Source organism: Engystomops pustulosus, chromosome 6 (assembly GCF_040894005.1).
Source record: "Engystomops pustulosus chromosome 6, aEngPut4.maternal, whole genome shotgun sequence".
NCBI classification, from domain to species: domain Eukaryota; kingdom Metazoa; phylum Chordata; class Amphibia; order Anura; family Leptodactylidae; genus Engystomops; species Engystomops pustulosus.
The window spans coordinates 111,018,479-111,044,363 of NC_092416.1; the positions used below are offsets into that span (position 1 = coordinate 111,018,479).

Sequence of the window (25,885 nt, forward strand, 5' to 3'; positions counted from 1 at the left end):
CCATTGACTTCAATGGGGCTCGTTATTCGAGACGAGCACTCGAGCATCGGGAAAAGTTCGTCTCGAATAACGAGTACCCGGGCATTTTAGTGCTCGCTCATCTCTAATCATAACCCAGGGATAAATACAATTAGGACAAGTACCGGGAACTTGACAAGTGATAAATTAGAGATACGGAGGGAATTTGAAATTCTTTTCGGATTTATACTCATCCAGTATACCACAGGGAGCAGATAATGTAAAGGAATGTTTAGAGGGGATCGACTTACCACAGCTATCATCACTGGAAAAAGAAAAACTAGACGAACAGATAATGGAGAGGAAACTTAATGAAGCTCTTAGTGCAATATCAGGTAATACCGCCCCGGGATCGGATGGGATACCATTTGAGATATACCGTAGGGGGGGTAAGGTATTGTTACCCATCCTCCTGGAGGTCCTAAACTTCTTTTTTTTTTTTTTTTTTTTTTTAAACTTTTTATTTTCTACAAAATTACAAATACATACCAAATACAAACAACAAAACAAACATAAAACAATACATCATTAAGAATTTTCTGCGGCTGCAGTCTGGGAGGGGCAACCTTTTAGTTTTATATTTTAAGTAACTATTTTCATATCGGGCTAAACATAACCCTTCTGTTACCTCAGTTGGGCTGAACACTTTAAGTGATCTTAGAGGCTAGACCGAGTACTTTGTAGGGTCTTACACAGCACATAGTCAATCCACAAAAAAGGGGGACTTCTCCCATAGGACCCATTTTTCTTTAATTGTACAAAGATGCGTGTAATTTCTCGCCAACATGATCTCGTAATGCCTGTACATATTTATTCTGTTGCGGACTTCTGTTAACTTTAATTTTTGTGCCGTCTTCCAATTTACCGCTATACATTGCCTTGCTGCAATCAGGATGTAAGTAATGATCCATCTCTGTGCTATTGGGAATTTTTCCGTCCCTATATGTAAGAGAGCTAACTGTGGGGAAATGACGTTCTGTGCTTGTGTAACAATATTTATCCAGTCACTAACTTGCGACCAAAAAGGAATTAATTTAGGGCAAGACCACCACATATGGACTTGTCCCCCTTTAATTCGGCATCCTCGCCAGCACCAAGGAGAGGACATTCCTCCCTTGGAGAGTCTGTCTGGGGTAAGATACCATCTCATATGAGTTTTTTTAATTTGTTCTAAGTGGTTTATGCAGGGGGAACACTGAGCGGTCCACCTAAAAGTTTTTGCCCACTGCTCAACATCCCATTCCTCATTCAAGTCCAACTCCCATTTTTTCATGTATCTCAACTTGTCTCTTTCCCCCTGTGAATTAAGAGTATTATATACCATTGAAATACCCCTAACTTTTCTATCAGAGGGCTCAAAAAGTTTTTTAAGGGGATACAAATGAGGATTCCCTTCCTTTTGCCCCTTTACTAATATGCTTCTTATTTGTAAATATTGAAAGAAAACCTTATTCGGGAGGTCAAATTGGTCCTTAAGGGTTTCAAAAGACTTAAAAACATTTCCTTCATAGAGGTCTGAGATTATATATAAACCTTTATTAGCCCACAACTCAAGTGTCATATTAGGGATCAGTAGTTCTAAGGCACGGATGGACATTTGTCCCCTTTTTAAACCTATACTGCCACCCACTGAGTTCCATGTTTTAACTGTGTATTGTAGTGAGGGCATATTTGTGGGAATTGTTACATTCCCCAAGCAAGCCGCTTCCATTACTAATCTTAAGGGTCTCCCCCCTAAGACACTCTGTTCTAGGGTTATCCATTTATGGCTTTCTCTCGGGTTCCAGCATTCTCGCAGTGCGTCAATAGAGACTGCCTTATAGTAAGTAGCAATATCTGGCATTGCCATGCCTCCTTCATTAAAAGGGAGGTACAGAGTCGCCTTTGTTACTCTTGGATATTTATTATTCCATACAAATTTACTAAGCATAATTTGAATCTCTCTTAAGACTCTATTAGATATTAATGTGTGCAGGCATCGGAAGACATACAGAATCTTAGGTAGAACTGTCATCTTACAAAACTGGATTCTTGCCACCCAAGATAAGTATATTTTGCCTAATTTATCAAAGTCTGTTTTCAGATTTGTTTTTAATTTAGTTAAGTTCTTTCTAATTGTCTCATTCGTTGTTTGGCACAGAATAATTCCAAGGTATTTTATGCCTTCCGGTTTCCAAATTATGCCGCACTTATTAGACATCTCCCTACAAGCTGTGGATGGAATGTTTATTGGGAGAGCAACGGATTTTTTAATATTCAATTTATAATATGAGATATATGAAAAACGCCCTAGGATCTGTAGCAAGTGAGGAAGCGATTTTTCCGGGTCTTGGCACGTGATAATCACATCATCAGCGTATAGGGTGATTATGTGCCTTTCCCTACCCACTGTTATACCCACAATTTCTGAATTAGACCTCACCATTTCTGCCAGGGGTTCCATTACTAGTGCGAATATTAAGGGTGATAGAGGGCACCCCTGGCGAGTGCCATTAGAAATATTAAATGTTGAGGATAAAAAACCTGAAATCAAAACCCGCGCAGACGGCTCCGAATAGAGGGCTAAGATAGCCCTTTGGAATTGATCAACAATACCAAATTTGGAGAGGACTTCTTTTAGGTAGCCCCAATGCACCCTGTCAAATGCCTTTTCGGCGTCTAAAGACAGTAATGCAACCGGGGCTCCTGTTGAGTTTGCCACGTGGATCAGGTCCATCATCCTTCTTGTCGCGTCTTTGGTTTGTCTTCCATATACAAACCCTGTTTGGTCTGTAGCTACCAGACTGGGAATTATTCTTTCTAATCTGTTTGCTAGCATCTTAGAATATATTTTTAAATCACAGTTAATCAATGCTATTGGCCTATAATTTTCTGGGATAGGGCAGGCGTTCTCTTGTTTAGGTATTGCTCTAATTATTGCTTCTGTGTTCGCCTTTGATATCTTTCCCCGATTTTGCCAAAAATTAAAGGTTCTAATCAAAAATGGATTGAGGGCCTGAGCAAAGTTAGAATAGTACATATTTGTCAAACCATCCGGCCCTGGGGCCGAGTTAGGTTTGAGACCCTTTAAAACCCATTTTAATTCCTCTTGATTGAAAGGCAATGCCAGATTATCGGCTTGTTCTTTTGAAATACTGGGGAGTGAGACTGAGGCGAAAAATTTACGAATTTCCTCTATAGAAGGGTGCAATGTATCCTTATCCTCTTTTAAATTATATAGTATAGCATAATATTTCCTAAAGGCCTCCGCTACCTCTCTAGGGTCTCTTAGCTGTGTTTTATTACTTTCTTGAGTAAGGATTATTCGCTCTTTTGCTGTTTTTTTTTTAATCTGTTTAGCGAGAGTCCCGCTTGCTCTGTCTCCCAGGGCGTAATTTTGGAGCTTTAATCTCTTTAAAGATCTTTCATAGTCTGATAACGTACGTGCTCTTAATATGGCTCTTAGTGACGAGAGATCATTACTAACAGAGGGAGAGGGGTTTATTTTATTAGAGTTTTCTAATATGGCTATCTGTAGCAAAATTTCACGAATTTCTTTATCTTTTGCCCTTTTTTCTCTAGCTGCTATCTGCTTAAAAACTTCTTTTATGTGTAGCTTAAGAGAAGTCCATAGAGATTCATCATTAACTTCCTTATTATCATTAATTTCAATGAACTCCTCTATAGCCCTAGAGATCAAATTTTGTGTATTGTCTTTTTTTAGAAGAGAATTATTTAACCTCCAGGGGGAATTCGAGAAAGCAATAGAGCTTTCCTTGATAGTTAAAAATATTGGGGCATGATCCGCCCAGGTTATTTGACCTATTTTAGAGAATAGGCAGGATGTTAATGCTAAATTATTTACCAGATAAAAATCTATCCTCGAGTACGAGAGATGCCTAGAGGAGAAAAAGGTATAATCCCTTTCTTCCGCATGTTGATACCGCCACACATCATGCAACCTCTCTTCGTTTATTATCTGTGCGAGATCTCCTTTATCACCTCTCGCACTCGAAGAGCAATCCAATTTTCCATCTGGCAGGGCATTAAAATCCCCCATAATAATAATTTTCCCCTCTGCGTTATGTTCTAACAGAGCAACCATTTTTTTAAGAAAGGTTTTTTGACCTCTATTTGGGGCATAAATTGTCACAAAAGTGTAGGGAATGTCATTTATTTTACCCACCACTATAATGTATCTGCCCTCTTCATCGATCTTTTTCCTTGCGAGTTTAAACATTACAGTGTTTTTAAACATCAAACACACCCCCGCCTTTTTGGTATTGGCTGTTGCGCAGATAATCAAGGGGAAGTCCCGGTGATGGAGCCGAGATTCATCTTTTTTAAGCAGGTGGGTTTCTTGTATCCCTATTATGTCTGCTTGAGTGTTAATTATTTCTTTCCAGAGTGAGGTGCGCTTTTGTGGAGTGTTCAGCCCATTAACATTCAAAGACATTATTTCAATAACCATATCTTAACCACGTTTTTCATTGCTATAAATACAGTCTTATTTATTTCAAATAATCTGCCCCTCCCAGAGCAGGAATCCTCATAAATACAAAACACCACTACAACCACATATTTAATAAACAAAAACATTGAATTACCAGCTAGACTATTAGCCGGCAAGAATTTTAACAAATCCAGTGTTCTCAGACTGGATAGAGGGCAAACTTTCGCCAGGAAGAAGGTACTCCCTCTCCTATATTAAGGTAGAAAAAGTTCCCCTCCACCTGGTGTCTCCATATTGAGGGTTTACTGTCCCTACCGCTCCCCCGTAAACCCCTATTTTACTACCGACCACTCCTGTTCAATATTACTCTTAGTTTTTTCTGGATCCTTACATTTAAACAAACCCCACTTTTCCAATAGATTTTCAGCCTCTTTGACATTATTACATGTATAAGTAGACTTATCTTTTATAACAATTAATTTTACTGGGAAACCCCATTTATATGCCAGACCTGTTTCTCTAAGTATTTTAGTTAGTTCCCCGTATTCACGTCTCCTTTTCAAGGTTGTCGGTGACAGATCAGAAAAAATCTCAATGTTCCCATAGGGTGCAGGGAACTTTGGGTTTCTACGGGTTTCTTGTATTAGGAGGTTTTTAGTTTTGAAAAAATGCATCCTTAGGATGGTGTCCCTTGGGGTGTCTGCTTTTAAATGCTTTGGTCTCGGGATCCTATGAATACGGTCTATTAGCATTTCTGTCTCCTTTGCTTCTGGTAATATTGCGGAGATAAATTTACCTGCATATTCCTCAAGAGCTGAGTCAGGGACCGCCTCCGGTATGCCTCTCAGTCGTACGTTGTTTCTCCTTGATCTATCCTCTAAATCCCCTATTTTTAACTCCAGGTTATTTAACTTATGTTCCATTTCGGCATGCGAGGTCATTAGGTTATTGTGCGACCCAGTTACTTCCGATAATTTAGTTTCCACCTGGTCTATTCTTTCTCCAATTGATCTTACTTCTTTTTGTAATTCCCCCATCATGTCCTGCATTTTTGTTAGGAGTTTAGATTCAAATCTGTCTAGCATACTCTGCATTACCTCTACTGTAAGTACTCCTTGCTGATTTGCAGAGGAGGTTACAGTATGCACATCTCTCGCAGACATTGCCATGGCTTTTGAATGGGCGTCGGACTGAGAAACAGGGGGGATCTGGGGCGTTAATCTAGGCTGAAAATTAAAACGTAAAGAGTTAACTCCCTTTGATATATTCGAAGTTGGATCTCGTACAGAAGATTTATTTTGGGCGCGGGTTAGTTGGTTTTTTAGTTTAGGCGGGGTGTTTTTTTTTAGTAGGTTTTTCCCTCTCGTCATTATACCCAGGCCCTGAAAAAAAAACCCAGTTAGTCTGCCCTATTTCCCCCCTTCTGCAAGTTGACAGTATGGTCAATTTTAAGAGATTGGTGAAAACACAGCGTTTATTTTTCTTCGTCGCTCAGTGATATAGAGAGTGATAGCTTACTTAACCTTTCCAGGTTATGAACCGACCAGAAAAGAAACAAAACCAAAAAAAAACAGCCAATGTTCCCCAAACCTCAAACAAAATATATTGCAGAAATGACCGCAAAAAGCAATTGTTTTGTTGCCTGCAGAAAGACGGTTAGTCCAAGAGACTATTGCCCAATTTTCCACTAGCTTAGTCCATTAGTTAGAAGTGAGACAGTTTCATAGCAAGTGGTTAGACAGAGTGTAGTTAGATGGTTAATAACTCAATAAGCCTGAGACCTCCGCTCGGACCAGCCCATACCCGCCTTAATAAAATTCAAAAAGCCAGTGCAAGAAAAAAGCTGTCATAGACAACTAACACAACACTCCAGAATAGTTTAGGGGAACTCAGCGGGGAGAAAAAAAAAAAAAAAAAACGAAAAAAAAAAAAAAAAAAAAACAGGCAGATTACAGAAGATTGCCGTTTTCCGCATCAACGACAGCTTAAAGCCACGCGGAGACATACACTTAGTTCATTAATTCCAGGAAGATAAGTTGTTAGTTAGGAGGAAAGCTGTTGAGTAGAAAATTAATAGGCAGAAATTAGTTTGATGGTTAGTCACTCAATCTGAAACTTCGGCTTAGTCCAGCCTATACATGCATTAATGGTATTATTCCGGAATAGTAGTAGCAAATAAGTAGCAAATTAGTAGGCACTGGAGGTCCTAAACTTCTCACTGAAGGAGGGAGGACTACCGATCTCCATGAGGGAAGCCATAATCTTCTTGCCGAAGAAAAACAAAATAGACACAGAGGTTGAGTCATACTGCCCTATATCCCTAATAAACACCGATGTTAAGCTATATGCTAAAGCGTTGGCAATCAGATTGAAATCGGTTGTGGGGGGGCTCATACATATAGATCAATCGAGATTTATTCCCGGTAGATATGCCTCCAACAATATAAGGAGGATTTTTGCAGGGATTCAGCTAGGCCAGGGGGGAACCCGCTCCATCCTGTCGATTGACGCAGCTAAGGCTTTCGACAGGGTGGAGTGGACCTTCCTCTGGGAAGTGTTGAGAGGATTTGGATTCGGGACACAGTTCGTGAAATATATCCAATTGCTGTATGCGGATCCAAAGGCTAGAATCAGAATTGGACAAAGTCTGACTGATGTATTTGATATTCTAAGAGGAACTCGACAGGGTTGCCCAGTCTCCCCCGTTCTATTTGTGTTATTCTTAGAACCGTTGGCAATTAGGTGTAGAAGCAACGTAGGGATCTTAGGTTGGGGGTGCAATGGAACCCAAGAAAAAATGCTATTGTATGCAGATGACATACTATTCACTGTTGAAAGAACAGAGGAATCTGTCCCAAAAATAATGGAAACAATAGCAGAATTTAGTAAGTTTTCCGGGTTAGAGGTGAATTGGAATAAGTCATGCCTTCTTCCAGTGGATGACTTTACAGTTTGTCAGCTCACCGCACTTCCTGTTTTGGACAGAGGAGATTCGATAGAATACCTAGGGAGAAGAGTGTCTAGGGACCCTGGAACTTGTATCAATCAGAACCTGATACCCTTAATTCAGAAGATAAGGAAGAAAACACATATGGGTGAAATTGCCAATATCCCAGGTAGATAGACTTGCGCTTATCAAAATGATCCTACTGCCGCAATTACTGTATGTGATTACAGCCACTCTAATTTGGATTAGTAGTAAATATTTTAAAATCATTGAAAGACTCATCTGGGGAAGGAAGAGAGTCAGACTAAAATTACAATACTAGTGCAAACCGAAAAAGAAGGGGGGCTGGGCCCTGCCTAACTTTTTTCTATACTTTGTATCTGCTAATTTGCAATATCTATTAGGGGGTAACGATGACATAATCATTAAAGCTATAGCTAAAAAGGTTAACTTAGATATTAAAAATGGCTTGACATTGTTGGACTCTGGGGCTCTGGATTCTACAGAATTAGCCCGGGTACCAATATGTAGGGGTTTCAGGAGAACTTGGGATTGGGTTAAAAAGCACTTTGAAATTAAGAGTAGCACAACATATGCACCGTTATGGAATAATCTCCACTTAAAAGAGATGAGGCACTTTAAGGGGCGCAATTTTTGGGAGGGCAGGGGGATTGATCAAATTTCACATATTTTTCTGGACGGCAGACTGATATCTTTCGATAGGATGAAAGACGCACATAAATTTGAGAAAAAACACTATTTTCAATATATACAGTTGTACCATAGGGTGAATAGCTTAAGAGAAAGACAACTTTTAAAGGTAGAAAAGCACCATACAGTGGAATTTTTGGGTAATATAAAAGGGAAGAAAAAATCACTTTCAAAAATTTATAGATATTTGTCAAGCAGTTTTTATGATGGTATGAAACACAGTAGCAAAATAAAATGGGAAGAGAATATTAGTACCCTATTAGATACTCATTGGGCAAGCATATTTCAGAATGTGGGTAGCATGGTCTGCTCTGAATCCCACAGATTAATTCAGATTAAAATTATACATAGATTATATTACACCCCAAAACAGATAAATCATTTTAAGAAAAAGCGGACAGAAAAATGCCTCAGTTGTCAAGAAATAAGCGCAGATTTTCTACACATGGTTTGGAATTGTCCGAGGATTTTGAAATTTTGGGAAGAAATTTATATAGAGGTTGTAAAATTCTCAGGATTAGACATCCCAAAGACACCAGATGTCTTGGTGCTTGGAAACACAACAGAAATAAAGGGGTCTAGAAACCAAATACAATGGCTATTTACTGTATTACAAATTGCTAGAAGTATGCTGATTTATGGTTGGAAATCATCCAGTACCCCCGACATTAAAGAATGGCATAATAGAGTGAATAGAATTAAAATATTAGAAAAAATAAAGTATGGAGCAGCAAGGAAAGAGAGAGCATGGAAAAAAAGATGGTTATGTGATGTGGAGGAGGATTCTCAAGGTCAATAAGAGTAAAAAATTATTTATTTATTTTTTTTGCAGAGTAGGGGTGGGGGGGTTACGGGGTTATAGATGGTTAGATTTAATCAGCGGAAGGAACAGGATGATGAATATAACTTGTGGAATATGGTCGATGATAAATGAAGTATAAGATTGTCTGTTTATTTCTATGACCAATGTATAGATAACAATTGTTCCCTTCCTCATGTTTTGTATATTGGTGTATTAATGTTAAGAAAAATTTTGAATAAAGAGAATGAAATTAAAAAAAAAAAAATCCAATAGGATTCTTGCTGGCAGAGTTTTTGAAAACTATTTCTGGTGGTTGAAGGTTGGTGATCCGGATGCAACTAAAGTCCTTGTGGTATTTTAAAGAAAAGTGGCTTGAGACACTGTGATTTAAAAAGCCATTAGTAGTGTTCAATCTGTGATTGTTCATTCGGATATGTAGTTCTTGGGTGGTACGGTCTATGTATTGTAAATTGCACGGACATTCAAGGAGGTAGATGACAAAGGACGAAAGGCATTAAGGAAAAGATTGGATTTCGAAAAACCTCTCCAGTGGTGATAGGACAAAAAGTTTTTCTTCTGTGTTTGATGTTTTCACGACAGAGGTATCTAGCCAACCCACATTTGCATGATCGTTTGACAGTGAAAAAGGTGGTTTATGTAGTTTTTATCTCGGATTTTAGTTTGCTGGGTGCTAGGATATTGCAAATTGTCTTGGTTCTCCTAAATGTAACCATAGGCCGGTTTGGCGAGAACGTTTAAGTTGAGGATCACTGAGTAGAATGAAGCAATGTTTCATCATGATTTGTTTGATAGTGCGGTGGCTGGTGTTGTATGTTGTAATGAAGTTGAGTGGGAGTGTTTGAGATGTTAGGCTAGAGGTGTGGGTGGTTGGATGTAGACATATTGGTCCTGAGTGAGAGCTAGTGTTTTGAGTTTTTGAGTGCATCTCGTACCAGGTGTTTGGGGTAGTGTTTGTCTATGAATATTTATTTCAGGATGTTTGTTTGTTTGAGAAAAGTGGTGGTATCAGTACAATTTATTCTGATGTGTTTGAATTGGCCATATGGGATGTTCTTGAGCCAATTTGCGTAATGGGCACTGCAAGTCCAAATAACTGTTGACATTGACGGATTTTAAGTGTGTGCTCAATGAACAACCTTCATTGTTCAGCTAGATGGAGAGATCTAGGAAATCGATTTTGCTTGTGGAGGAGAGTTAAAGATAGGCCCATGTGTTGTTATTTAGATGGCTCACAAAGTCTTTTGCTGAAGTCTGGTCTCCTTGCCAGATGAAAACTAGGTCATCAATGTAACCGCGAAAGAAGATGATGTTGTTAGAGAAGGGATTAGGGCCGAGGATGTAATTGGCTTCAAATGACCCCATGTAAAGGTTGGCGTCATAGTATGCGCCTGCTAGAAGAAAACATGGCCGCGTCCATGCCGGAAGAGAGAAGAGGAGCCGCGGAGAAGAAAGAAGATGGAACATGCTGACATTGGGGACATCGGGGAGCCGCGCCGACATTGGGGAGCCGCGCTGACATCAGAGGGTGAGTATTTAAGTTTATTTTTTAAAGGCCGTGAGGGCAGGCTGGCTGTATACTACTAGGGGCTTGCTGTATACTACTAGGGGCTTGCTGTATACTACTAGGGGCTTGCTGTATACTACTAGGGGCTTGCTGTATACTACTAGGGGCTGCTGTATACTACTAGGAGCTGCTGTATACTACTAGGAGCTGCTGTATACTACTAGGGGCTGCTGTATACTACTAGGGGCTGCTGTATACTACTAAGGGCTTGATGTATACTACTAGGGGCTGCTGTATACTACATGGGGGCTGGCAGGCTGTATACTACTAGGGGCTGCTAAATACTACATGGGGGCTGACAGGCTGTATACTACTGGGGACTGGCTGGCTGTATACTACTGGGGACTGGCTGGCTGTATACTGGGGGGGTCTGTAACCAATGCATTTTCCACCCTCGGTCAGTCGTTTTTCCCAGTTTTTGGTGGTAAAATTAGGGGTCTCGGCTTATACTCGGGTCAGCTTATACTCGAGTATATAATGTATATCTACTATATTTATATAGTATAAATACATCTATATAGAGAGCAGTAATGTTGAATGAAAAGATGTTGGTGGGCATTTCAAGGTTTATTCTATTAGTGTATCTCTGCAGTATCATCACAATACACCTTAAAACACATACATAAGCCTCCCCGACAAGTTTCCCCTGATCACCGCCGTCATCAGGGGATCAGGGCTACTAATTTGTGGGATGAGGTAAGAGGGCAATATATAGTTTCTGGGTGGGATCAATGTCTCCAAGATGTCACTTTAACCAATCAGCAAGAAAGTTAATTTTGGTTGCTGCGCAACACATAACTGACAAGTATATCCGCCAATAACAATAATATGATAATATAAATAATATCAAGGAATAATGGGCGAAATTCTTCCGGGTCATCAGGACATGACACAATGTATATAATGCTTTTTCCAATTGGTCAGTTATCTGGTGGTGAATGGTAACCTCAACTGATTTGCTGACCACATTCTACTGCAGTACTTGGTGAATCCCGAGCTGCCGCGTATACACATATATATACTAATTGAATTTCACCCCATACAATTCATCATATCATATGACTCGTGTAAGCTGATTTTTTCCATTAGACCACGCTTCTCTCATCCTGGTATATTGTTCACTCAGTAAACAAATTCATTATCTCATCACACCCAACTACACATTTCCACTCAATCTACTCCTATTTTACATTTTATCTTATAATTTTCATTATAATTTCTCCACCCCTGTACATCTTTTTCCCTAATTAGCTATATCATTTATTTCCCAGTCCTTATAATATGGAACCTTCCCTGCACATGCACAGCTTTCCCCTCCGCTTTCCGCTTAGTGATAGTACACCCTGCACTCTCCGTCCCTCCATTCCTCAGCACACCACGCCTGTGCACTCGGCTTTCTCCTTCCCGTGCCTGAGCCGGCTTTAGTACAAACGGCACGCACACAAACACCGACATCCCAGAGACTTCTTTTCCACTGGATTGGTATGTACACTCAATTGTACACCTTATCATTACTATCTCCTTCTCCTATTTCCTTTCCCTTTGCATTTGCTGATTAGTCCTCTGCTGCATTGTCATTGCTATTAATATGAATTATTATCAATATAAATTATAATCAAAGTATCTTTTCGCTATGGTCAGCTACTTTTTATGTTTTTTATATATATTTGTTACCCATGTTTACTGATTATTTTACTAACTACTAATTGTTTATAACTATTCATAACTATTTACAACTATTTATAACTATGTATTAACTATTTATCAATTATTTATGAAGCAACATTTTTATTTAATTAATTTACCATAAATGTATTACTAGTTTACTAATGTTATTATTAATTTGCTAATTTTATATTGTGTTTGTTTTTTTTTCCTTTCTACAGTATATTCAGACCTGATGAAGACGCAAATTCGGCATTGAATTTTAAAGAAATTTTGTCCATATAAATACAAACTTCTGTCTTGGTTGTAGCATGTCACATAGCAAACCTGTTTTTCTTTTTCCATATACACTTATAATAACAATAATGGAGTTGTTTTAGGCTTCCATCAAAAGTGCGGCCCCTCTTTTGATGTTTTCTAAAGTCTATTTCTGCATAATCTAAGGAATTCCCCTTCAAGTGTGTGCTTTCTACATGGAGGAGACTATTCGTGAATGTATTTTTAGATAAAGATTGGATTCAATTGCACCCTGTGGATGTTTATATTCAAAAATAGTACTGCTGAAATGGTGCGCTGAATAATTTGATGTTTCTGTCATTCTGGTTAAGGAAACGAATTAATTCTACCAGTTTAACCTCTCTACCTTCCATATGAACAGTATATCATCTATATACCTTTTCCAGGTTAATAAAGATCCAGTGTGTTCTTCTAAATCGCCTCCCAATACCCTCTCCTACTGCCATCACCCAAGGAACAGATTAGCAAAGGTGGACGCGCAAGCAGTCCCATCACCGTTCCATGGGTTTGAAGGATGAATCATGCATCAAAGGTAAATAATTATGGCTCAACACAAATCATTGGGCATTAATATTAATTTTCTATTGGGCCTAGCTCTTATCTTTATATTTTGATAGAAAGTATTGGACTGCTTGGCAACCTATTGTGGGGCCTATGCTGGTGTAGAGGCTTTCTACAGTGCAAGTTGCCAAAATTTCATCTTTTTTTGTCCTAATTTATTTTAGCAGTTTAAGTATAAAACCCATATATTGGCTCATTGTACAATTCAGTCCATGTCATTGATGTATAACCCCAGCCCAGTATTGAGAGTGTTGTTCACTTTAGATGGGTGAACAAGAAGTTAGCATTCACATAAAGAGGAAAGAGATTAAGTTCTCCAGGAATGTTGCTTTAAGCCACTTCTCTCGGCTGTCAGTGAGCTTTATGTGTTTTTGTTGGCAGTCGAGAAGAACAAACACAAGGAGAGTCCACATTTTCTGAAACACTCTCAAATCTGCATTCGGAAAAGTCTGCATGTAGCAGAACCATTAATTTAATTAATTTGAGTTAATGGACATGAAAAGTACAGTACCCTGTGCAGCTAGTGACCGTGTAAGATCATTGAGAGCCTTATCTACGTAAATCCTCACTTAATCCTTCCCAGCCCTGTCAATCAACACAACACAATCAAGAGATTTATGGTCAAATTCAAGATCTGGAACTGTTTAACATCTCACAATAACCAAATCCAGCAGGAAAGAAGGAAATCCATTATCCACTAATTGAAATCATGCCCGGAAGAACAAACGTCTGACTAAAATAAATTATCAATATAGAAAATTATAATATTATCTGATAATTTTAATCAGAGGTTTTTCAAGAAGCTATGGGTTCTCCATACATGGGCTTCACCTTCATGTTCTGCACTAAAAACCACAAGGCAGCAAGGCCGAGTCTTATAAATCCACCTACTCCAATACAATCAAATTAAAGAATCTTTGGAGTTCTGCCAAAGTGACAATTGGGTTCATGGTGAACTTTCTTACACTGGCCCTCTTACACTTAGCATGCTGGAATGCTCTAAAAAAGTTGTGCTTATTTCAAACTGTAATGTATCTACATATTCTATACTGGTAATTGTATTCTGTATCTAGCAGAACTTAAGGGATGTTTATTTGTATATATACATATCTACTGAGGTTTTTATATCTTGCTGCTAACTTGTCACTACCTGTACATTTTTCTATTGTATCTTACTTATTATTTTTATTTGCCAGGCTAGTGGGTTGAGGGTTTCTTATACAAAACCCTAGTCTTGGCTTGGTTTTTTAGTGTTTTTAGTTTAGTGTTAGGAAAACTCACGTCTTGAATACTTTACACAAAACTACCACACAGTCTGAGTGCAGGCTGACAGAACATAGCAAGAGGGCGAACTAACCCTGCGCTGATCTACCAACTAGACCCTACCAAGGCAGAAACCCCCTTGAAGGTAGGGAGCCTCTGCCGCAGGAACCTCCTAACTACCATGCAAGGCCCTGGGAGGTGAGAGGAACCCAAATAGGTCTGTCAGCCGCAGTGAGGTGATAAGGCAGAAAAGCTGCAATGTGGGTGTTAGGACAGTATTCAGACAGAGGGAAAAAACAGGACGAACAAGGATGAAACAAGCAGGGTTCAAGACAGCATAAGAAACCAAAGCAGACACGAGGAAAGAGAACTAAAGATGTAAAGACACCGAACAATGAATAATGCATGTGGCGCCTGTAATCTTCAAGAGAGGATTTTTTAAAATGCGTTTTAATGTAAATTCAAAATAATTCAATTCCACATTAATGGAACCATAGCACCTTTAGCTACAGGGTCTCTGGTTTTTCCATATTTTTTTATTCCTATGTTGAAGTCAACATGATTAAATTTCATATCAAATAAAGTAAAATAGCAAGAAGGTAACAGAATGGACAACACCCTGATAGGGATCACAAATGGACAGTTGGAGGTTAACCCTATTGTAAACCAACTGATGCTATCAAACTCCTGGAGTCGGTCTCTCCCATTATTATGGGGCGTAAATCAACCACATTGTGTAATTTACAAACAAGAAGTGGAATGTGGTGCCCTCTTATCATGGATATCTGAGGAGAACACCTGGAGGGCCAACTGTGGTTGTTTACTGGGTTGCTGATACTGCCATAGGCCAATATGACACAGAATCTACCAGTAGTACAAGGACGCCATCCAAACGAGAACATTTTGAGAATGGTGAACTGGGTCTGAACACCCGTAACACAATTAACCAGTGTGACATAATTTTTCAAAAATTATATTTAATTACAGTATATACTCGAGTATAAGCCGACCCAAGTATAAGCCCCTAATTTCACCACAAAAACCCGGTAAAACCTATATTTTTTTACTCCAGTATAAGCTGAGTTTGGGTTTTCAGCACATTTTTTTTGTGCTGAAAAACTAGGCTTATACTCGAGTATATATGGTAATTACATGTTTTTTCTTAAAAGGTTCTGTTTAGAGATGGCCGCGAGCACGTGTTACATGGGGTAGAGAATTCTGGGTAGAAGAAAGGAACACCGTGTCTGTGTCACATCAACATAGTTGATGGAGTGATTTTTTCTCAAAGTCCAGGGTGTCAGTTTTTGGGGTTCTGTATTCCTGGAGTCCTTAATGAGCAGCTTCCTTCTCCCGCCTAGTGAGGAGGGTAGCCGCCACCAGCAACAGCAGGACATGGAGCAGACCCTGCACCAGCAGGTGGTGGCCTACTTGGACAGCACTCTACCACCCCAAGTTTGACTGCCGAGTAGTCCAGGGGATGCTCTACTCGGCAGTCAAACTTGATGTGTGGCCGCAACTTGCGGAGTTTGCGGTAGAGAAGCTGTCCTGCCCGGCCAGTAGTGAGGCATCAGAGCGGGTGTTCAGTGCGGCTGGGGCCATCGTTACCCCAAGGAGAACCCACTTGTCCACCCGTAATGTGGAGAGACTGACCTTTGTCAAGATGAATCAGGCATGGGTGGACCAGGATATCAACACCAATGCCTTATGCATCAGATTAGATCAGCCCCAAACATTGAGAAATGAGTCTCAATTCTAACTACCTACCTTTGCCACTATTCTGATGCTGCCACCCGCCTGATGACAAAAATCTGCTGCCAGTTGCTACATCTGCCTCCTACCATCTTTACCAAGGACTGGAATTGTCACCCACCTCCACACTTTGTCACTTTGTGCCACTCTATGACTTTCAGCTGCTGCTGTCTGCACCATCACCTCTGTCATTGTGCCACACTGTGGCCTACCATGTTGCTGCCACCATTTGTCACTCTCAGGCCTCATGCTACTGCTACTGCTGCCGCCCACCTACACACACTGTGATTATGCCACTCTCTGACCTCCTGCTGCTGCTGCTACCTCCACAATTTGTCATTATGTCACTCTGTAGCCTTGAAACCAGTTAATGGCCAATGTTGGTACCACATGTCAAAAACAAGCATTTCAGTGCAAACAAACAGAGTGACATGTTAAAGGTACCAACTCAATAAATAGTTTTTGAAAAAATATCAAATATCTTTATTTAAATTCATACTACAGACAAGTTAAAAACATTTAAAAGCACTAACATGTGCAAATTCATGTCCTATGTAATCAGTCAAATATGTGCAAAATGATGCAAGGATTACAATAGCATCCACTTAGATATGTGCAAAGAATAAGCAGTGGTTGCTGTAAAACCCTCTCCCCTGTAATCAATGATATGTGCAATCAATTTCCTAGTATAATATAAAGCATAAATAAATACAATCAAAGCTCTATATGCTGTGAAATGGCTAAATATAAAGATATAACAGGGATAACAGGAGGGGGGGCTGGCTCCCCACGTGTTGCACCACCTAGCCCTGTGGCTTCTTCAGGGGTGTATGTGGATACACCGTATGTAGTTTCTATATATGGGGCTGACTAGATTGCTCATCTGTGCTGTGTCTGGTGTGTAGTGAGTCCTGGCTGGGCGATCACGTGACCGGCACAATCCTCCTTCCTCCTGCTTGAGCCGGTCACATGACACCACAGCCAGGCACGCCCACAGTTCAGCCACGGCACGTCACTCTGTAGCCTATGATGTTGCTGCCACCTCCACACTCTGTCATTGTGCCACTTTCTGACCTCCTGCTGCCACCTTCACACTCTGTCATTCTGCTACTCTGTGGCCTGCCATTTAGCTGCCACATCCACACTGTGTCAATGTGCCACTCTGTGGCCCACATGTTGCTGCCACCTCCACACTCTGTTATTGTGCCACTCTGTGGCCCACATGTTGCCGCCATCTCCACACTCTGTCATTGTGCCACTCTGTGGCCTTCCATGTTGCTGCCACCTTCATAATTTGTCATTGTGATACTCTGCGGCCTACTCATACTGCTGCCAACTGACTGCTGTCTCCCTGGAACACCATGTGATTTCCATAATGCTGTTTTCACCCTCCACCACTCTATGTTTGGTTTTCCCCCTTCATTTAATCTGTCAGATTGAATGAAAAGCTTTAGGATTGATAGTCAAAAGCAGGTGTGGATACAGAACACAGAGGACATGCAAATATCCCATTTACTGGTCATCTCTGTTTTGGATCCACTCATGTTTGTTTTTGGCTTCAGCAATACTGGTGGATTATTGTCACCCACCTCCACACTTTGTCATTGTGCCACTCTATGACCTTCTGCTGCTGCTGTCTGCACCACTAAACTCTGTCATTATGCCACACTGTGGCCAACCATGTTGCTGCCACCACCAGAATTTGTCATTGCGCCACTCTCTGGCCTCATACAGCTGCTGCCACCTCAGCAATTTGTCATTGTGCCACTCTGTGGCCCACGATGTTGCTGCCACCTCCACACTCCTTCATTGTGCCACACTATGGCCAACCATGTTGCTGCCACCTCCAGAATTTTTCATTGTGCCACTCTCTGACCTCCTGCTGCTGCCACCTCCACATTCTGCTTTTCTGTGGCCTGTCATGTTTCTGCCACCTCCACACTGTGTCATTGTGCCATTCTGTGGCCCACATCTTGCTGCCCACCTAAACACACTGTGGTTGTGCCACTCTCTGACCTCTTGCTGCTGCTGCCACCTCAGCAATTTGTCATTGTGCCACTCTGTGGCCCACAATGTTGCTGCCACCTCCACACTCCTTCATTGTGCCACACTATGGCCAACCATGTTGCTGCCACCTCCAGAATTTTTCATTGTGCCACTCTCTGACCTCCTGCTGCTGCCACCTCCACATTCTGCTTTTCTGTGGCCTGTCATGTTTCTGCCACCTCCACACTGTGTCATTGTGCCATTCTGTGGCCCACATCTTGCTGCCGCCTCCACAGTCTGTCATTGTGCCACTCTGTGGCCTTCCATGTTGCTGCCACCTCCAGAATTTGTCATTGTGCCACTCTCTGACCTCATGATGCTGTTGCCGCCATCTCCACACTCTGTCATTGTGCCACTCTGTGGCCAACCATGTTGCTGCCACCTGCACACTCTGTCATTCTCCCACTCAGTGGCCTATCTTATTGCTGCCACCTTCATAATTTGTCATTGTGACACACTGCAGCCTACTCATGCTGCTGCCAACTGACCACTGTTTCCCCGGAACACGCTGTGATTTCCATAATGCTGTTTTCACGCTCCATCACTCTATGTTGTTGCCACTATGTTTGGTTTTCCTCTTCAATTTGTCTGTCATAATTTATGGAATCATCTGATGTCAGTGTAAAAAGAGTGCACACTTTGTTGTTATAGTGGGATCTTGGCCCACAGCCCAGTCCTTTCGAGCTGGCACAGATTTAATCTTGTCAGGCTGCGTTCCAGCTTCACTTATTTGGTGAAGTTGGCCCCTTTAAGTGCCCATGGAATTTAAGTGTGAAGCGATTCTAAGAGCAGCAGCTGTTATGTGCATGTCATACTAAAACACAGCATTGTTTGAAGACCAAATCATGTTCCCTATGCATATTTGAGCATGACACAACATTCTACAACACCCTACAGGCTCTCTGCAGCCAGAAAATACCTGTTTTTAAGGTAATCCGACATAATTCGATTTAAGTCTAAACAAATTTTCTTTGGAAAATTAAGTGAACCTGGTCGAATCGTAGTTGCCGCTACTGGAAACTACAAGTCCCATAATACTTTACTTCTCAGGAACTCCTACTCACTCTTATGCTCCGCTCCCATTGATGATGTAACAGACTGTTCTGCTCTGTTACAATAGTAATATGTAAGTGCCATCACTGCACATTACCTCATTGAGGTTATCTCACAACACTTACCACAACACTGGTCAACCAACCCACTACAGCCAGACATAGAGGTGATCAAATGACCTGTGATGTGGACATGTGATCAGCGGCCATCTTCTGTCCTGTGTCTACTCTGCGCAAAGGAACTCAACGGAATGATTAGCATTTTAATTCTCTATCACAGCGTATGCCCGCAAGATGTGCTTTTTTCTAGTATATACACTTCTTAATTTCAAGTAGTACTGTCTCTTTAAATAATCATTTTTTCCATTATCTTTTTTAGGTTTCTTGCCACTGGGAACAAGTTTGCTTCCCTGCATTTTGGGTTCCAGCTGAATGTTTCCACCATTTTGATTATCGTGAGAGCGACTTTCGAAGGGATACGGGAGCAGCTGAGCCGACTGCTGAAGACTGGATCCAGATATCTGATGGTTTCCAGGAATTAGCAGAGTTTCTAAATTGCATCGGGGCCGCTGGATGGGAAACACATTCGTGTGAAGATCCCGGCTCTCTCAGGGTCCCAATTCTTAAATTTTAAACAATATTTTTCTGTTGTCTTGTTGGCTTTGGCTGATAGTGACTAGATGTTTAGAATTGTGGACATTGGGGCCTATTGAAGTTCTGTGGATGCAGCAGTCTTCAGGGCTTCCAGAATGAGTGAACGGCTTTGCTCCAACCAGCTCGCCCTTCCAGAGCCAGGATCTCTACCTGGAACTACTGAACCTCCTGCACCATTTGTGCATTATTCTTCACAACTACGTTCGGATCCATGATGGTACTTCAGATGGTGAACTGGAGGGAAGACCTCCAACAGCATCTATTCCCCTGGACAACATTCTCCAGAGTGGTAGGATTGTTTGTTCATGAGCAGTTTGCCTCCTGCTTTGTTTCTTTGGAGGGTGCAGTTCCTGATCGATACTATTAGTGGCCATTGAGGCTCTGGACTAATAGATTAGCTTTTTTATTATTTTCTTTTTTTGGGGGTAGTTTAGTGTAGGGACTCGCAAGAGATGGGGCCCGTTGACACGGGTTGTGATCTTAAAACTTCATTGACCCATTTTTGATTTGTGGTATTTGTACTACAAGATTAAAAATGAGTCAAAGGAGTTAACCAAGACATTATCATTTGGTGATAAAAATTGAAAATACATTTAAAAAAAAAAAAAATTGTGTCTAGTGTTTTATCGGATCTGGGGGTGGAGAATTAGGGATTAGTGCCATGTACACACAAGTGTGTGCAGACCGTGTATACTTGCTGCTTGGATGCTCAATGACACGGGCTGCACAGACTGGTGTGGTTGCAGCACACTGCATTATGTACAAATATTATGCATATTATGCAGGGACAATTCCCCTGTTTGGCTGATCAGCCTTGCCCGAATTGCTTAGTTGAGTAGTGGAGGCCCGGCTCATCATCTGGTCAGGGGAATGTCCATGCAATATATTTCTATAAACTGCAGTATAGGGCCTAACTTAATGATCGTTGGGGGTCTCAATGTTGTCTGATGGGGTACCAGGTGCAGAGGTACCTTGGACCCATTCAGAACCCGGTTTCACATGATCTGTAGGGGTCTCAGCACTGAGACCCCCACCCATCAGCACGTTAGGCCCTATACTTGTGGATAGGGCTAAACTTGGATTCTGGGAATACCCATGTATAATCAGAATGACGTAGATTTCCACTACAATTCAAATAACACTTTACATAAAAAACACAATGGGGGGTCATTTACTAATGGCCCAAATCACGTTTTTCCGTCAGGTTACCCGAATATTACCGTTTTTTGCAGATTTTCCCTGAATTGCCCCGGGATTTTGGCGCACGCGATCGGATTGTGGCGCATCGGCGATGGAAATCGGGGGCGTGGCCATCAGAAAACCCGACAGATTCGGAAAAAACGCTGTATTTTGAAAAAAAAATGTGTCGCTTGACACGCACTTACCGGCACCCAGCAACGGATGGGGAACTCCAGTGAACTCCGACGGACTTCAGCGGAGCAGTGACACCTGGTGGACATCGGGCGCACTACCTTAGTGAATCCCCGGAAGACCCGCATCCTCCACAGAGAATGCGGCGCTGGATCGCGACAGGAACGGGTAAGAAAGTCTGCCCCATTAGGCTATCAGCCATTCTGTGGGACGAAAAATTTAAATTAAAAATGGACATGCATATGCAAGGGATTCCTGTCCACCATGCTTAATGAATGTTCTCGGATGAGGGATATCATTCTGCATGTTGGAAAGAAATTTCCGCCGGGTTTTCCAACGTTTTCGGGGATCGCAGGGGGGATTGTGTCGCACATGAACGGATTTTGGCGCATCGGAGCCAAATCAGGGGGCATGGCCGACGGACGATGCGATGGATTCGCACAATGCGTGGGATTTAACATGTCAAATTGTGTCGCAAGATATGCACTCACATACACCGGGAAGAAGAAGGAACTCTGGCGACCTCAGCTGAGAAGTGACACTTGCAGGATCTTGGGCGCACGATCTTGGTGAATCGCGCCGGACTTCATCCTCATCGGACAGTCCGGATTGGGGATCCTGACAGGATTTTTTGTTCAGTTTTCCACTACCACTTTTTTTGATCATGCTTTTCTCTCGCTTTTACTGGTCTCAATGCACAATGCTACAGGGGTCACTGGCACGCAGGTGCTGCACATGGCTTTAGGGAACTTGATAGGGACACTGGGAGTCAATCTCACTCACCAAGTGCATTCCTTTGCTTAGCAGTTTCCGCTACGCTCCATGCATTTGACAGCAATTGTGCCGTCAGCTCCTCCCACGCTTTTACCTACATGGCTGGTCCGCAAAGTTTTCTGCCCGCTTGTCTCACAAAATGGGATTCACTTCCATTTAACCCGTGTACAGGACCCATATACGGGAGGAAATAAGACATGCTCTATATTTTTTTACGGCCAGCAAAAGGTACTTTTCTAACAACGGCAATATAAATGGTTGGATGTATTGTCCTGTGAAATGAATGTGGCCATATGTAACCCATAAAAAAAACCTGTATGGTATGATACGCATACAGACCTTTTCGTTCGTTCGTTCGAATGTACCTTAAGTCTGATCGTTTCTTGTAATGTATATATTTAGCATTCTATGTAGTAGGCTTTGTTTCTTTGCTGTTTCATTGTTGTAGATTTGGTTCTGTTAAAGTATTTCTGAAGTAGACATGATTTTGTTAATGTATCTAGAGAGTAAGCTTGAATCTGGTCCTGGATGTACACTCACCGGCCACTTTATTAGGTACACCTGTCCAACTGCTCGTTAACACTTAATTTCTAATCAGCCAATCACATGGCGGCAACTCAGTGTATTTAGGCATATAGACATGGTCAAGACAATCTCCTGCAGTTCAAACCGAGCATCAGTATGGGGAAGAAAGGTGATTTGAGTGCCTTTGAACGTGGCATGGTTGTTGGTGCCGGAAGGGCTGGTCTGAGTATTTCAGAAACTGCTGATCTACTGGGATTTTCACGCACAACCATCTCTAGGGTTTACAGAGAATGGTCCGAAAAATGGAAATGCCTTGTTGATGCCAGAGGTCAGAGGAGAATGGGCAGACTGGTTCGAGCTGATAGAAAGGCAACAGTGACTCAGATCGCCACTCGTTACAACCAAGGTAGGCAGAAGAGCATCTCTGAACGCACAGTACGTCGAACTTTGAGGCAGATGGGCTACAGCAGCAGAAGACCACACCGGGTGCCACTCCTTTCAGCTAAGAACAGGAAACTGAGGCTACAATTTGCACAAGCTCATCGAAATTGGACAGTAGAAGATTGGAAAAACGTTGCCTGGTCTGATGAGTCTCGATTTCTGCTGCGACATTCGGATGGTAGGGTCAGAATTTGGCGTCAACAACATGAAAGCATGGATCCATCCTGCCTTGTATCAACGGTTCAGGCTGGTGGTGGTGGTGTCATGGTGTGGGGAATATTTTCTTGCCACTCTTTGGGCCCCTTGGTACCAATTGAGCATTGTTGCAACGCCACAGCCTACCTGAGTATTGTTGCTGACCATGTCCATCCCTTTATGACCACAATGTACCCAACATCTGATGGCTACTTTCAGCAGGATAATGCGCCATGTCATAAAGCTGGAATCGTCTCAGACTGGTTTCTTGAACATGGCAATGAGTTCACTGTACTCAAATGGCCTCCACAGTCACTAGATCTTAATCCAATAGAGCATCTTTGGGATGTGGTGGAACTGGAGATTCGCATCATGGATGTGCAGCCGGCAACTGTGTGATGCCATCATGTCTATATAGACCAAAATCTCTGAGGAATGCTTCCAGCACCTTGTTGAATCTATGCCACGAAGAATTGAGGCAGTTCTGAAGGCAAAAGGGGGTCCAACCCGTTACTAGCATGGTGTACCTAATAAAATGGCCGGTGAGTGTATAGTAAGCTTGGATGTGCTTCTCTATCTTTGTCATAATCTTGGTTCTGGCAACATATGTATTTAGTAAGCTTGGTTTTGGTACCGTCCCCATGTATTAGGTTTAGTTAGGTTATATTTTCTATATAAGATGATTTGTTATTTTAATGTCTTTAAGCAGGAAGCACCAGATCACTTAAATAGACTAGACAGTTGGGGACCCCGCAAAAGCTACACCTACATGTGCGAGATAGGTGTTTATATGTTTATATATATATATATATATATATATACAATTCCTCTCTAGTTGCATCTCCCCTGAACTGCATGCAGATGAGGTCTGATGTGTGGACACAATGGTGCAGATTTACTTACCCGGTCCATTCGCGATCCAGCGGCGCGTTCTCTGCGCTGGATTTGGGTCCGGCCGGGATTTAATAAGGTAGTTCCTCCGCTGCTGCGCTGAAAAGCATCTGAACGCGCTGGAGTTCACCGGCTCGGGCTGAGTGAAGGTAAGCATGTCCCGAGCGACACATTTTCCGTTCTTAAATGCGGCGGTTTCTCCGTATCCGTCGGGTTTTCGTTCGGCCATGCCCCCCGATTTCCGTCGCACACATGCCGGCGCCGATGCACCACAATCCAATCGTGTGCGCCAAAATCCCGGGGCAATTCAGGTACAATCGGCGCAAATCGGAAATATTCGGGTAATACGTCGGGAAAACGCGAATCGGGCCCTTAGTAAATGACCCCCAGTAATGCAGATGCAGGGCTGTTAATCAAAGTTGCAAACTGACTACATCCTTCAAGGAAATCTACCATCAAAATAAAACATGATAAACAGGTGAATAATCATAGATTCAGACCCCTTGACTATGGTAATCTTCTTATATTTTTTATCCATGGTCTCCTTCCTTCTAAGATCAACTTTTTAAATTATGCTAATCAACCAGAAGGGCTCTGGTGGGTGTTACCACAGTCACAGTTTTAAAGTCAAATTTAAGATTACTAACAGAAACAAAATTGCAAGTGCACCATTATTTCACACATTTTTCATACATCTGAATCTAGTATAGATATTTTTTAATGTCACTAAAATCACTTTTAATACTTTTAATGACATTAAAAAATATCAAACAACAAGAATTTTTCAGGTGTATGTGGGTGTGAACTAATGGTGCACTTTTATATCAAACAACAAGAATTTTTCAGGTGTATGTGGGTGTGAACTAATGAAGCAATTTTATTTCTGTTAGATATAACCTTATTTAACCTAAATTCCCAGGATAGGAACGCGGCACATTGGTCTGCATATTGAAGCAAAGACTTACCGGTAACATCAGCATATTTGTGCTAGCAATGATAGCGGGTGTTATACACCCGATCGTCACCGGCAAAGCTGTCGCCGGCTTCAAAAAGATGGCGGCACCTGGGCGCCGCCATCTTGCCGAAGATCGCGCTCCCTGTGACGTCATCCAGGAGAGCCGATCTGTTGCTATGACTTGGGTCTTCCGAAGACCCGAAGCTGTCTTGTTTAACCCTTTGCCACTACCTGGGACCGGAGTCTAAGTGGTACCCGGTTTTCACCAGAGCCGCCGCAAAGCGGGTTGGACTTGCTGCGGCGTGGTACCACCAGGTCGTTCCACAGGCGTGACTTGTCCGCAGTGGCAGCCAAGGTCGAGGTACAGAAACGGCAGGCAATCTTGTAGTCGGGAACAGACAGGAGGTCAGCACAGGATTGGAGTCAGAGACGTAGCAACAGGTCAGGGCAGGCGGCAAAGGAGCGATGTCAGAAACGGAACCAGGGTCACAATGGGAATTCACAGAAAGAGCACAAGGTATCAGAAAAGCTTTCTCTAGGGTGCTAAATTTTGACCCTTTAGATTTTGAGAAGGTGCCGCGGGCGGCCCCAAATGCTAGGGAACGAGCCGGGAGCCGGGAGAAGTAAGCAGTGCTGGCGATGCACTGGCGGGGGCAGGGAAGCACGGGTGAGCCCGCAACCCGCGATATGGGTCGCAGGACCACCCGTGACACCCATTCATTACAATATGCTAATTGCACATTGTAATGAATGAGGAAGAAAATCCGGTGTATATATCCTACGTATAGCTCCTACTTCCATGGGCATTATTCCTCCCCGGGACCTACAGCCAAGTGTGGCCGGGGAACAGTGACATGTGGCCAGATAGGCCGAGCGGCTGCTCCCGCTGACGTACCCCTTCGGAAGTAGTAGCTCCTACTTCCATGGGCATTGTTTCTCCCCGGGACCTGC

The 25,885-nt window shown here is 42.1% G+C and overlaps 1 long non-coding RNA gene across 3 annotated transcripts in view; it reads left to right on the forward strand.

Annotated features, from left to right (window-relative positions):
• LOC140065826 (uncharacterized) overlaps positions 1-22,092 on the forward strand; it is a 52,203-nt gene extending 30,111 nt beyond the window's left edge. The window contains exons 1-4 of one of the 3 annotated variants that reach the window (XR_011848076.1): positions 11,846-11,977; positions 12,382-12,728; positions 12,844-12,989; positions 19,508-22,092. This is a non-coding gene — a long non-coding RNA (uncharacterized lncRNA). Of the gene's footprint in view, positions 1-11,845; positions 11,978-12,381; positions 12,990-19,507 lie in introns of those variants that run through there. The other 2 variants (XR_011848074.1, XR_011848075.1) reach the window with 2 other exon arrangements.
• Positions 22,093-25,885: the final 3,793 nt, after the last annotated feature.